This window comes from Triticum dicoccoides, chromosome 5A (genome assembly GCF_002162155.2).
Source record: "Triticum dicoccoides isolate Atlit2015 ecotype Zavitan chromosome 5A, WEW_v2.0, whole genome shotgun sequence".
Classification (NCBI taxonomy): domain Eukaryota; kingdom Viridiplantae; phylum Streptophyta; class Magnoliopsida; order Poales; family Poaceae; genus Triticum; species Triticum dicoccoides.
Genome location: NC_041388.1, coordinates 667,608,946 through 667,624,108, shown reverse-complemented (window position 1 = coordinate 667,624,108; position 15,163 = coordinate 667,608,946). Strand labels below are relative to the sequence as shown.

At 45.4% G+C, this 15,163-nt stretch overlaps 1 pseudogene; it reads left to right on the top strand.

Annotated features, from left to right (window-relative positions):
- Positions 1–7,497: 7,497 nt before the first annotated feature.
- LOC119303950 lies at positions 7,498–14,683 on the top strand (annotated as a pseudogene).
- The last annotated feature ends 480 nt before the right edge of the window (positions 14,684–15,163 follow it).

Sequence of the window (15,163 nt, the reverse complement as noted above, 5' to 3'; positions counted from 1 at the left end):
GCCGGCCTCCCCATGACCAACCGAGGCGCCCAGGAGGACCGCCGTCGTCTTGCTCTTCGACTACGAGGACCCGGACGAGCTCGGACGCCCTCGAGCCACCCCTTCGACGCCGCCGCCGACCCCGACCCCGACCCCTCTGGCGACTGGCCACGCCCGCCCAGGTACCTCTCCTCCTTCCTCCCTCTCCACCCTTCCTCCCCATTCCCTCCCTCCCTAGTTCTTCTTGCTATATGGATTAGAACATATGGAGCATTACTATTGCTATATGGAGCATTACTATTGTTCTTCTCTGAACCATTACCATTCCCTCCCTCCCTAGTTCTTCCTCCCCATTAATTTGCAGGATCAGAACAAGTTTGTAATAGGATGCTCTACGATGTTGATTAGGTGCATTACTATTGCTATATGGAGCAGCAATTTACTATTGCTATATGCTCTAGTTTGTATCAATGTGATTGTAGTTTTTCTTGTCATCAAGTTTAGTTGATGTTTATTTAAATATAGCTTATATGATCAGCCACTCTATGTATGATTGTGGCTTGAAGGTTCTGGAAGAACGTTTTTCCTTCAAATTCTATCTGGTGGCATTGTCCTAGACTCCCTAGTTGTGTTGTTAATTGTGCTTCTATTAAAAGAATTGGGAGTTACTCACTGTACTAGAACTCTGTAGGTTGAATTTTGGTTAACTAATACTGACGTTATGAGAATGTAAGCACCTATTATTGCTACTGATATCATTGGCTCATTGCTGCCTTTGTGCAATGCAGAACTGTTAAGAGTGATTTGGAGGATTCAAGATTCTGTGAAGCTCTTTTGACATTTAAAACTCAGAACTGAAGGTACTTAATAAACTCAAAAGCATTGATGATAACTCTTGTTTCCTAGAAACAGAGGTAGTTTACATATTGCATTGCTGGTGTTTGTTTATGTTCAGAGTTTAAGCATGTGTAGTGTAGTGTAGTGTAGTGAGCTTGTTCTAGTGTAGTGAGGTCTGAACCATTGCACGATGTAGTGTAGTGTAGTGAGCTCTGAACCATGTTTAGTGTTGAGTACTTCAAGTTTACCAAACCTATTCATTTTTGTGGACTTAGTGAACATGATAAGACAAGCCAGATGCTCTATTTTTAATTAACAGTAATCCATGATCAGCAACAGTTTCTTTCACTAATTTTCAGTTAACAGCAATCCATGATTTTTTTCAGCTAAAACTATTCATGATTTTTTGTTGGGTGACCTATTAGATCTGGAATGGAAGCTCACATAAGTTGAGCTGATTTTTGTCCATATGAAAGCAGAGGACCATATGGTCTCTGGCCTTTTCATCCATATGAAAGTAGAGGCACATTGTGGTGCTAGTTTGCTGGGTTTTGTCTCCGACCATCGTGTCGTGATGATTTTACAGGTACCCCGAGAGGCCCTTGAGTTTGCCGGAATGTCGATTAACTTCCGTTCCGGAAAATTCAGGTACTCCATATGTCTTATTTTCAGCAAAGGTCATGCTGAAATTTTCCGTGAATTTTAGCATGACTTTGCTAAAAATCGGACATATGGGGTACTTGCTACTAATGCATGGGCCGGGGTATGTTAGTACTTAATTAAGTAGGATCAACTGCCCCGCCATTCTTGCTGCATTAAACCATAGGTGACAATAGAGCCAAGTGATTAGGCCCAACTTAGAATTCTCGTTAGCATCGATAAAGCCTAGATGATAAACCAAACATAGGTGGCAATAGAGACAAGTGATTAGGCCCAACTTAGAATTCTCGTTAGCATCGATAAAGCCTAGATGATAAACCCAACATAGGTGGCAACAGAGCCAAGTTATTAGTGTCAAGTGATTAGGCCCAACCTAGGGTGCCTCGGCATCGATAAACCCTAAATGATGAAAACTTAACTTCGCTTCTATAGGGTGCCTCGGTGCCGATGAGAACCTAAATGATGTACGCTTAGGCTTTTAGGGTGCCTCGACGTCGACAAAACCTAAATGATGAAAGTTTAGGCTTTTAGGGTGCCTCGACGTCGACAAACCCTAAATGATAAAACCTTGGCTTTTAGGGTGCCTCGGTGTCGATAAGAACCTAAATAATGAAAGCTTAGGCTTTTAGGGTGCCTCAGCATCGACAAACCCTAAATGATAAAAGCTTGGCTTTTAGGATGCCTTGGTGTCGACAAACCCTAAATGATGTAGTTTTGAATTATGAACGTAGGATATGTCATCATCATCATCGGACGACGAAAGGGACGACGAAAGTCTCCCGGCGGAGTGCGACTGGTGCCACGAAGATCGAGGTATGTGCGACATGCCTCACCTGGACGACGATCGGCGCTTCAGCATTAAGCTCGAGGAGACCTTCGAAGTTGAAACGGTACACAACAACGACAAGTGTTATTTTCATAATTAAGCATGACTTCAACTATTTCAACGTGTAATTTTCATCTTTTACAATTCAAGTATAGCTTATCCCATGCCATACAAGACGCTATGTCTTGGAGAGGATGGATTTTGAAGACCATGAAATTTCTGAAACAAAGAAAATTCACCTAAGGACTCATCACGATGTGGACTTTGAAGTAAATCTATATAATTCTGAGAGCGTAACCCATTTTGGTTGCAAAAATTGAAAAGCATTTTGCAAGATGTATGGTTTGATGAGGGTATGCTTATCATCATGGATCTTGGTAATCCTGACATCAACCAAGACAATATGGACATTTGGGTCCTTGTTGATACGCCTCCAGTTTTACCGCTATGTGAGTTTCTCAAACATAGTTATTAGCTAATTTATATTGTTTATTTCAAAATAGTTGACAGCTTATTTCCATTGACAGCTTATTTTTATTGTTCAAAGAATGTGCGGGAGATGGTAGACAAAACCCACTACACCGATGGCTCCGAATTAACAACTTACAAGGAGAAAAATCATTTGGTCGGGTTTTGTACTGACACTGAGAATTACAATATCTACAATCAAACTCCTCAACATTATGGTAAATACGTGCAACTAGTGCATGTGTTCAACTATGGTAACTACCATGGAGATACCCTGGTAAGATTTTTACTATTACGACATCCATGCATCTTTTGCATACTTCTAAAACTAGTACATCATTGCTAACTATGAAGTTATTACTATGTTTTTCAACAGATAATCCCAGAGAATTGTGTGCCTCATATGATGTATCTGAAAGGTAGTGTTAATGTTTTGAACATACAGCCAGGTCGTCCTACGAATCTCAACTGTCCATACGAGATTTCTAAAAAAAAATGAAGACATGAAAATCAAAGGATGGGAAAAATGTATGGACAGTCGTAAGGAGCTTCTTGGAAGCAAAAGGAAGCGAAGCGCAAGAATTGGAGACAGGATGATCTCCATTCTCCATAATGGAGAGTCAGGGTCTATATTGTTTTATGCTATTTTAGCTTAAATAGGGTATTTAGGTCCTGCCTAATACTGATGATCATGTGCTAAGAACAATTAAGTAGGGTTGGTTCGAAGACTATCAAGATGATGATCGTATGACTTGTTATGAATAACGAGTAGAAGTTGTATGATGATGATTAGTAGGACTTGTTAGGATTAGTATTACTTCTGACAAACTCGATACTCGCGGTCTCGAGACTTGTAATGTTTTATCTTTGTTCGGTCTTTTGAATTCGGAGACTAATATGATGAATTGTATTCGGAGACTAATCTTCTATTGTATTCGATGAATCTGCTGTTGCTGTGTGCTACTGTCTATATTCTGTCAAATAATATATTTTGTAACATGTGCAAAAATTAGAAAAGTAAAAAAAATAAAACCTAATATTCATACTAATGGCGCATCACTACAGAGTGCGCCATTAGTATGCCAAGTATACTAATGGCGCATCCATCCGCAGTGCACCATTAGTGTGCCAAAGCACATGGTTAAATATGGCCCCTGGGAGGCACACTAATGGCGCATGGTGTTATATACTAATGACACACTGGATGGTGCGCCATTAATATACCAGATACTAATGGCGCACCAGTGGTGCGCCATTAGTAAAAATTACTAGTGGCGTGCTACTAATGGCGCACCGGTGATGCGCCATTAGTAGGCAAAACCGGTGCGCCATTAGTAGGCATTTTCCTAGTAGTGTTTATTGATGCTAATCGACCGTGCGGATAGGTAATCTCAACACACTGGATGGTAGCTACCTTACCGCATCTCTAAAGTAGACTCTCAAACCATCCGCATTCATCTGAACTGACTTGTCTGAACATAGTCTTACATCCAACATGATACCCCATCGGTTCATCGATGCGTTAGGATGTCCGTTTCCTGCAAACCGGAAGTAAACCAGGGGGCTTTGCGGGAGTCAGGGCATCCACTGATCCACATGACGAATAAAAATCCACCATGTACCCCTCTCCTCTCAGTCAGATGGCGGAAGGCTGCTGATGCGGTTTGATGGAGGGATTAGCATGGTTGGCATTTGGCGGAAGCCACTAATCATTTTGTTTCAAAAAAAAATCCTTCCTTTTTTTTCTTGAAATGCTCATTTGGCGGAAGCAACCAGGCTGTCTACTAGTTCATTTGGTGGAAGCTACTTGCTTCATTTGGAGGAAGCTAGTTAAAATGCTTAAGCAAGCTACTAGTTCGTGCTTCATTTGGCGGAACCTACTTGCTTCATTTGGTGGAAGCTAGTTCAAATGTTGAAGTACTTGACGGAAGCTGTGCTAGCACATGGATTAGTAGTCTTCCGCCAGACAAAAGGCTACTAATTATCGTTGTTATTTTTTAAGAGAATCACATGGTTATTTTCACATGTTTGGCGAAAGATATTTGGCAGAAGGTTATTTAGCCGAGCATGGATTAGGTTTAATAGAAGCGGATATTTGAGGTACAAGATTGGATGACCGGTTCCCGTATCAGTGTTCGTGGACTGGTCCTCACCTGTCTGCAGACAGATGCAGTGTCCGATTTGGAGGTCAGCGTTGGAGATGCCCTTATGCTTAATTTGATTTCGGACTGGGTGTCATAAGTAACAAAGGGGATCCTTCTCATCTATCAATTATCGTGAATGATTTGACCATGTTTGCGAGTTAAAGTAAATCCTATGGTGTTGTAAAGAAACCATTTAATACTTACATCATTATCTTGTTATCACATGATTTGCATGGGCAAGTGGTCTTCATAACTTTTCGCTTATGAACCTCATATTTTATTGAAATTAGTGCAGGAGACAAGCATAGGCTTGGGCCCAATGATTCCAACAGAAACACCGCCAACTATTTATGGTGGTGAACTTGTGATTGAAGCAAGTTGCCAGGAATGTTTTTACTCCACATGGACGGCGTGATTCTGCGGGTTGGCCCTCCCCAACCGACGTCTTAGCATAGTTTTGTGTCTTCCGTGACTTTACTAATTCTTGATGCATATTGTTGTGTATGTGTGCGTCTCTGATGGTTGTGTGCATCTTAATTATACAGAGATCAAGTGTGTGCCTATTTTTTTTTTGGAAAAGGGGTGATTCCCCGGCCTCTGCATCAGAAAGATGCATACGGCCATCTTATTAACCAAATAAAGTAGTGTCAACATGGTTCCAAAGGTCTCCACAAATAATAAAAAAGCACAGACAGCTCACACAGAGCCAATAGGGGCTAGAAACACCAACTAGCCGAGGAAAGACGCCACAACCGGCTGGCTAAAAAAATAGATAGGAAATCTAAATGTCTATCCTATTACATGACCGCCATCCAAACCGGTTGAATATATCCCGAGCTACCATCTCCCAGCGGAAAGACCCAGTAACCAAATGCTCCCTGGCCTCCGTCTGGGTGAGTAGCGACCACGAACGGATCAGTGCCGTAGTACGGAATATGACCTGCAAAAAATGTATACATGATATTCTGTTAAAAACCAAATCATTTCTGCAAGTCCAGATAGTCCACAGCAAAGCACAAACTCCAACCCGAATATGTCTCGCTAAGTTAGGCTCAATCCCATTAAGCCATGTCCCAAATAACGCATAAACAGAATTCGGTGGATTGATACTAAAAGCAATGTGGACCGTCTGCCAAAGTACCTTGGCTAACGGGCAATCAAAAAAGAGATGTTTGATAGTCTCATCCCGATGACAGAAACTACACCTAGTAGGTCCTGTCCAATTACGCTTTATGAGATTGTCCTTAGTTAAAATAACTTGTTTATGGACAAACCACATAAACACTTTTATTTTCAAAGGAACTTTGACATCCCAAACATGCTTGGACGTAGGAATGGAGTTTGAATTAATAACATCAATATACATTGATTTAACCGTAAATACTCCAGACTTAGTCAGTTTCCATCGTAATTCATCGGGTTGTTGTGAAAGCTGGACTTCCATCAGTCTCCTAACTAGATGGAGCCATTCTTCCCAACGATTGCCCGCTAGCGTTCGTCGGAACTGAATATTAAGGGGGCTAGTGTGTGCCTATTATGTTTGCATTATCTTGGGGTGACATTATGAGTCAATGTCATTTAAGAAAAATAGCAGCAGCATCCCCTGCACTAAACCATCATTTTGGTGTAAAGAGGTCATCTTATTTTCTTTCTCTTACTACCTAGCCCTATAGTGATAAAATGGGAAGTCAAAACATCGTTTTTGAGGAACACAATTATCTCTTGAAATATGCTTTATCTCACTTTATAAATAAAGCAGCCACTGCATCAGTACAAGAGGTGTTGTGCCGGGGTGCCTATATCGAGGCCGAGCTTTCGCAACGTGAGGGGGGTTATCCTAGGCAGATCTAGATAGTGGATGTGGCGTCTGTCTTACCGCTGAGGAGTGGCTTCAACGCTAAGCTCCTACAAGGGCGAGTATGTATTTTGGTGGTAGCGAACTCGCGAGAAGTGCTAACATTGCCTACTTCCATACCATGGAGAATGGATGACGACCGAAGTGCTATATACCGTGTGTGTCTATGGGAAGGGGAGGTTGTTTTGCGGGATGCGAGGAACACAATTACATACGAGTACTATTATTCAGCTTTGAGGGACGAGGCGGCTTCCTCTTGTGCATTGTTATTGACAAGTGGTTACAACACCCAAAATTATGCGGATTAATGCTCGAGTCCACGGGTCGTCGCCGGTCCTTTGATCTTGTCGTCGTCGATGCATGCTTGCCGTGAGTGGTTTCCGCCTTGTTTCGCGCCTTGGCTCGTCGTACATATGCGTCATATCCTGAGGTTTTGATTTAGTTAGTACTAGTAGCGAGTACGGTCTAGTACTACTAATATGATGTACGCTAGCTTATTCAATTTAGGTGCCGAATAACATGATGTATCGAGGCAGGTTTCGACCCACTCCACTTGATACTACCACCACGAGGGCAAGTTGGCGAGTGGGCATTAGGTATACCCACTTGATCACGGATGCAGTTATTCATATACCACGAGCTTGCGTTACCTGATGTACGTGCCCTCTATAAAAGGTGAGGCCAACGTGCTGCTCATCACATCCATTGCTACTTCTCCAAACATCAGCAACCACCACCTAGAGCTACCGCGACCTAGCGAGCATGGCGCAGCTCGTCATGACGGCCACCCTCCTGCCCAAGCTGGCCAGCCTGCTCTCGCCGGAGTACAGCCTCCACCGGGCAGCCAGGGGCGAGATCATGTTCCTCAAAGTCGAGATGGAGAGCATGCAGGCGGCCCTCGTCAAGGTCTCGCAGGCGCCAATAGACCAGCCGCCGGACGTCCAGGTCAAGCTCTGGGCCAAGGAGGTGCGGGACCTGTCGCACGATCTCGAGGACAGCGTCGACAAGTTCATGGTGCGTATACGCACCGACGGGCTAGACAAATTGCACACCTTCATGGGCTTCATCGATAGGAGCCTCAACCTCTTGACGAAAGCCAAGATCCGCCACACGATACTCACCGATGTTAGGGACATCAAGAGCCGCGTCAAGGAGGTCAGTAAACGGCGTGAGACATACAAGGTCGACACAGTTCCTGCTAGGCCAACCACCACAACCACCGATAGCCTTCGCCAATTAGCCTTATACAAAAAGGCTACTGAGCTCATTGGCACCGAAGAGAAGAGCAATGAGCTGGTGGAGATGTTGAGAAAGGGCGATGAGGCGTCGGCCAAGCAACTCAAGATGGTCTCCGTCGTCGGTTTCGGAGGATTGGGCAAGACAACTCTTGCAAATGCGGTGTATCAGAAGCTTAAAGGGGATTTTGATTGTGGAGCTTTTGTCTCGGTGTCTTTTACTCCTAATATTGAGAAGATCTTGAAGAGCTTACTCCATCAACTTGACAAGAACTGGTATCATAATATCAACGAGTCAAACTGGGGAGAAGCAGAACTCATTACTGAAATCAGAGAATACCTTCGGAACAAGAGGTATGTGTTTATCATGCTCCTTGGATTTTTTATATGTTCTTCGTGAGTTCTAATTACCTCCTTAAATTGATGTTTGTGGTTAAAACGTAAGCTAGTATCCTAACCAACATTCCCTCGGTTACTTACAACTAATTGTGAGCATGTTCCTCGTAAGGCTAGATGTTTAAGAAATCAAATAAACAGCACGGGTAGTTAAGACTAATGGCCTATATGTAATCATGGTCGTTTGTATCATTGGCCGCAATATTATTCGTATTAGTCTTTCAGGCCAAACCGATATGAGCCTACTAACGTCTATTTTGAACCTTTGTGTGTGCTAGGCTAACTGTAACAAACATTGTGAGAACATAATTTACATAACTATGTACTTCTTATTTTTGCTAAAACCAGTAGTATTGATTTAACAATTGTATTATATTGTTCTTTTAAACACTTTTAGATAATTCTTTTCTAGTTCATCCATTTCCTGCCCCTGTGATCATCTTTTTTTAAATATAATATCATATCCATAACTCCAAAGCAAGTAATCTTTGTACACTAGTTCTTGTAGAATTGTAATATAAAAGTAACCTAACTGTTTGAATTTCTACATTGTATTTAATGAATGCTTTCAGAAAGAGAAAATTTAAATTCCCTAAATATTGTGAAATCTTCAAAATTGAAACAATGTAGGCATAATTTATAATATTGTCATGTATTTTCGAATTTTAGGGACAAGTCTCGCTCAAGTCTAGGCTAGAATTGAATACATGTGCTTCTGTTTCTCAACACTTAACATAATTCATTGATTTTATTCTGGTATGTCATGATGTGTTATTAAATTTTACCAAGTGGATCTTAGATGTGTCAAGATGAAAAAAACGGTTCAATAGGTAAATGTAGGAGAATGAGCTACTTAGATTGTAAAAGACTAAATTAAAGTTTAAAATGGGTTATCTATGGCACATCAGCAACAAAATTACAGGGTAAAATTAGTCACTTGGAACAAGGCTCTTATTGCGTGCCTTGCTAGCCTGACACTTCTAAACCGCACGAATAAAAAAGAATACACTCCATGTCCATAGTACATTGATATTTTTCTCTTCTGTGGTGAAAGCCATCTGTGAACAAATTTTTGATTCATATAGGTGGTACCGTCACTAAAGTCCTAATTGCACCCTTTTGTATTAACATGTTTTGCTTAAAATATCTCAATGGTGTTCAAATAACGAGAACATATAAAAATACAACCACTAATATATATGATCATTTGGTATTTTCTCATAGGTACATCATTGTTATAGACGACATATGGGATAAATCAGCCTGGAAAAATATTAGATGTGCTTTGATTGAGAATGAGTGTGGAAGTAGAGTAATCACCACAACCCGCATTCTAGATGTTGCCAAAGAAGATGGTGATGTTTATGAGATGAAACCTCTTTCTATTATGGACTCAAAAATATTATTCTACCAAATAATATTTGGAAAGGAATATGAAAGCCCTCATAAACAATTGATCGAAGTATCAGAGAAAATTTTAATGAAATGTGGTGGAGTACCATTAGCTATCATTACGATATCCAGCTTGTTGGCAGAAAGACATGACAGTGCACACTGGTCCAAAGTGTACCAGTCAATGGGCACCGGGCTGGAAAATAATCCAGATGTGAATGGCATGAGAAGGATATTATATGTTAGCTACTATGATCTGCCTGCTCCTCTCAAGATTTGCTTATTATATCTAAGTTTGTATCCAGAGGATTGCATATTCAAGAGAAAATATTTAATATGGAAGTGGGTGGGTGAAGGTTTTATTCAGCCAAAACAAGGGGAGAGCTTGTATGAAGTAGGAGAGCAATATTTCGATGAACTTATTAACAAAAGCTTGATCCAGACAATGAATAGTAAATGGTATGGTGGTTTTGGTTTTTCAAAAAAGAAGGCAAGCCATTGTCATGTACATGACATGGTTCTTGATCTCATCACTTGTTTGTCACAAGAAGAGAATTTTATGACAACATTAGGTGGTCATCAGTATGAGTCTTTGCCAGTAAAGGTCCGCCGACTATCCCTCCATACCAGCAAGCAAGAAGATGCCAAGGTGCTCTCTACAATGAATATGTCCCATGTGAGGTCCCTTACAGTGTTCAAAAAATCATTTTCTTTGTTGCCACCACTTTCAAGCTTTCCACTCTTAAGTGCATTGGATTTAACCAACTGTAAGCAGGTGGATGATCACCACTCTATGCTTATATGCAGTATGTTTCACCTGAGGTACTTGTGGCTATATGGAACTTATATCACCGAGATCCCAAGAGAGATTGCAAATCTTCAACTTTTGCAGGTATTGGACATAGGCGAGACTGAAATAGAGGAGTTGCCATCAACTTTTGAACAGTTGTGTCATCTGGTGTACCTGCGTGTTAATAGTTGGATAAGAGTACCATATGGCTCTAAGAATCTGAAATCTCTACAAGAGTTGAAATCGGTGATTGTCATGTCTCCATCTGTCCTGATTGATCTGTCTGGGCTGACCGAGCTAAGGTGCCTTGATATGAAAGTCATTGAATGGAACAAGAGTTTTGAGGAGCCCTTCCGTCGCTGTCTATCTAGCCTCATCAATCTCCAAAGCTTAAAAGTAAATGGTTGTCGTATCACCGAGGATCCTGAATGTGGAAATTTATTGCTACCAGGACCTCAACAGCTTCGTCGCTTCATTGCACCGTATTGCAGGGCTTCTTCGGTTCCAAGATGGATGTCCTCACTCTCCTGTCTTTCATACATTGTAATCGTGTTGAACACACTGGGCGAGGAGGACCTTCATGTCCTTGGTTGCTTACCATCCCTCCGTCATCTCAACATGGATGTGTGCAGACACACACCACGACAGAGACAAGCATGGCCAGTCATCGGTGCTACCGGCTATCCGTTCAGGTGTCTAACAGAGTTGAGGTACGTTCAACACGCGGAGGTGGTTTTTGCACCGGGAGCCATGCAGAAGCTCCAGATTCTCGAGCTGCATCTCGGAACGCCGGATACCTTGCATCAGTCTGGGTATTTCGATTTGGGCTTGGAGAACCTCTCTTCGCTTCAACAGATAACTATCATGTTGAGTTTTTCTAAGGATCGGATGGGGGAGATGGAGGCTGCGGAGGCTACGCTTCGTAAAGCTCTCGACATGAATCCCAACAAGCCCACGCTGAATAAGGTAACTCAAACTACTACTGGACATCGAATTTTTTGAACTACTACTTAATTTGATCGAACTCTAATTTTTTTTTTAAAAGAGCTCTAGTTAATTACCTTATGGTTAACTACTAATTGCTTTGAAAAAATTCAAAGTAATACTGTTTTACATTCCGTATACATCAACTTATAGTTCATGTAAGTACATACACTGGCAGTTTAGGTTGAAGCATGACACAGCTAAGTCAGTTGATTACTACAGTATAATGTTATTTCTCTACCATTTCGCTTTATTAGGTCACCGGTTGATTACTCATCCTTCAAATACCTTGTCTTTTTTTCCTTCAGTGGTAGTGTCCCTTTGCATAGCGTTGTCGATTCATTTCGAGCTACAACTATCACCGAGGTGTGCAATTTTGGATTTGGCATCGCGCGCAAAGTGTTGCCGTTGTTGCTTGAAAGGGTCGTGGTGACGTAGTCAGATCTCCTGGCGATGGTCGTGCGAAGATGGGTGGTGGTGGTGGTGGTCCGTTGCTGCTCACGGGGGCGTAGTGCTGGTTATTTCCTGGGATTTGATATGTTTGATGTTTTCACCTGTAATAAGTAGTGACCTTGAGCTTTTATCCAATGCTAGCAGGTTTTTGCCCCGTAGGAAATGTTCGAATTTGGGCATCTCCAGCGGGTTTCCTGCTAGTGCACCAACTTGTTTTTCGCCGGCTCGGGTTGAAACTGGTGCCGGCGGACCCAGACCGAACCCGGCGCCCTGCGGGGCGCCTGGGGGCACCAGCACAAGAAAAAGGTCGCGTGGGTCCGCCCTTTCGGCGAGTCGAGCGTCTCTTCCCGCCGTTTCATCCCGCTTTTCCCCCACTTCTCTCCCATTCTCTTCATTCCTCCCACCAATCTCCCACCCGCCTCCGCCGCCATGCCACCGAAGAAGTACGTCGCCCCCCGCGTCGCGGCAACCGCGACCGCCCCCGTCGCCCAGCCGAAGCAGAGGAAGTCGAGGGCACCGCCATCCAAGCCACCGAGCATGACGAACGTCGAGTGGAGGGTGGAAGTTCAGCGACGAGAGGCGGTCATCGCCGACCAGCGGAACCGGGCGATCGCCAAGAAGGCCCATGACAACGTGGCGCGGGCGGCGGCAGCGGCTTCGGCGGACCAAGCCGCGGCCGACGCGACTCGCGCGGGGATGAGGAACCCACCCGGCAACCACGCCCAGTACGCGCCCTGGGGCCAGCAAGGCGTTGGTTCTCCGTCGCCGCAGCCATGGGGATGTACGCCCTCACCGGGCTACGCCAACGAGGATGCGCACGGTGGGTTCAACCCCAACGTCACCTTCCCCATGGACACCCGGCCCAGCGGACGCCCACGCCCGCCTTCACCGGCGTGCAGTACCCTCCATACAACTACTCGCCGCCCGCCTACGCGTCCTCCCCGACGCCCCCTCTCCGCCGTGGCGCGCTGCCCTTCTCGCACCTCGGCGACACCTACAAGACCGAGACCGACATGGATGACATCATCGCGACAGGCTCGGCCGCGGCCGCCGCATCTCCCGGGTTCGCCACCCCGGATGACACCATGGATCTGAGCAGCGGCATGGAAGACGAGCTCGGCTACGTCTACGGCGAGGAGGAGCAGGAGGAGCAGGAGGAGGAGGACGAGGAGGAGGAGGAGGAGGAGCCAGCGACTGTTCCGGCAAGGAGGAGCAAGAAGAAGAAGCGGGCGGCCAGGTCCGGCGAGCCGCGCATCAAGTGGGCGTCCAAGGAGGAGGAATGCCTCGCCGAAGCATGGAAAGTCGTCTGTCTCGACCCGACCACCGGCACAAACCAGAGCATCGAGACGTACTGGGAGCGCATCAAGACCGAGTTCGACGAGCGCCAGCTCATCGACCCCTACTTCAAAGGCGTCTACATGCAGCGCGGGTCGAAGGCGATGGCAAACCATTGGGGGCGTGCAACAAATGGCATGGGATCGCCGAGGAGGTCGCGGCTCGCCCGGAGAGCGGCGCCAGCGTTGAGGATCAGGTATGCCACGCCGGTCTTCCGCCTCTCCTCGCCGTGTGCGCCCGCCAACTGTTTGTTCCTCCGCGCATTTGATGCGCATGTTCGCCTTGTATCGGCAGGGCAACAACGACGCCGAATTCAAGTACCTCTACGTCTACAAGCGCATAGACATGTGCGAGAAGTGGGCGGAAGTCCGGCGCACCCTCGACAAGGCCAAGGAGACCTGTAAGCCGGACGCGCCGACTGTGGACGCATCAGAAGGGCGGCCGGGCGGCAACAAAGGTGCCAAGAAGGGGAAACACGCCGACGCGGCCACGCTCTCGAGTGCAGGAGTCCATCGAGCACTGCCTCGCCGCCCGGGCTGTCCTTCATGAAGAGAAGACTGAGGCGCGGTGGTCGGCGTTGATGTCAAGCAGCGCCATCAAGCTCGACCTACTCCGGACCAACGTCATCATGAAGAAGAGAAACACCGACCTGGCTTTCCTGCTGGGCGGGGCGGACATACTCCAGAGCACCGACGAGGCGGTCAAGGCGTGGTACTTGACGGAGCGGGGCCTCATCCTGAACCAGCTTCCATCGACGACGACGCCCACGCCGACGCCGACGCCAAGCCCGACTGATGATGAGGCCGCCGAGAACACCCGCAGCACAGAAGCCACACCGACGCCGTCCAGTGCAGAGACCCCGCCAAGCCCGCGCACGCTGACGCCGCCGACGCCGGAGGCCGACCTCGCCGTCTGATGCACACGCGCGTCCTTTCTGTTTGTTGTACGCCAAACTTGTGGCCGCGTGATCGCCGGATTTGTGGCGTCTATTTTGTGAGCGGGAATGATCTATGTTTGAATTTGCCGCGGCTGAGGGGCGGCGCCTGGGGGTGTGGCTGGGAGCTAGGTCACCCCAGGGGCCAACCTAGCGCCGATTCGCTCCCAGGCCGCTCTTTTTCTGCGCCCTGGGAGGCTGAACGGTTGGAGATGCTCTAAGTGTGCAATCAGACAAACATCGGAATATTTCATAGCAAGCAACCATCGGCTTCAAGGTAATGTGACTGGCAGTCTGGCACCATCTTAGTAGTAAGTGGTGTGGGACTGTGAGTGCCATGTACACCGATCGGATGAATTCCTTTTGCAGATAGGGTGCTCAATTTGCCCACTATAATACCGAGAGTTGATTTTCGCTATCCGGCTCCATGGAGCCTGAAATTTTCAAAAAATCAACTACTTAAATTTCATAAAAATCTGAGAATAAATACACATATACTTATAGATGTATGTTACATGTGCATAAATTTCATCACAAGATACGTTTTGATGTGAACTGTGCAAAAACAAATCATGTGTATAATATACTCCATGTAGCTCGAGCTCCATTAGCAATTTCATAAGCTGTTGGAAATTGATCAGGCTCGGCAGAGGTAGAAGAGGTGGTAATCATGGTATCATGTGATGATGCATGTGGGGTCAATGGATGACGGTCGTTAGCAGAAGATGTTGTTGTCTGGAGTTGAATGTACACTGACGCCATTTTTTGTTCCCAACAGTGCATCCTATTTTGACGAGGCCACATCAGGTAATGCCACGCTAGCTAGCATTCAGCTGCTGATGTCTGCTCCTCTGTTTCTTCAGTTCAGAGTTCTC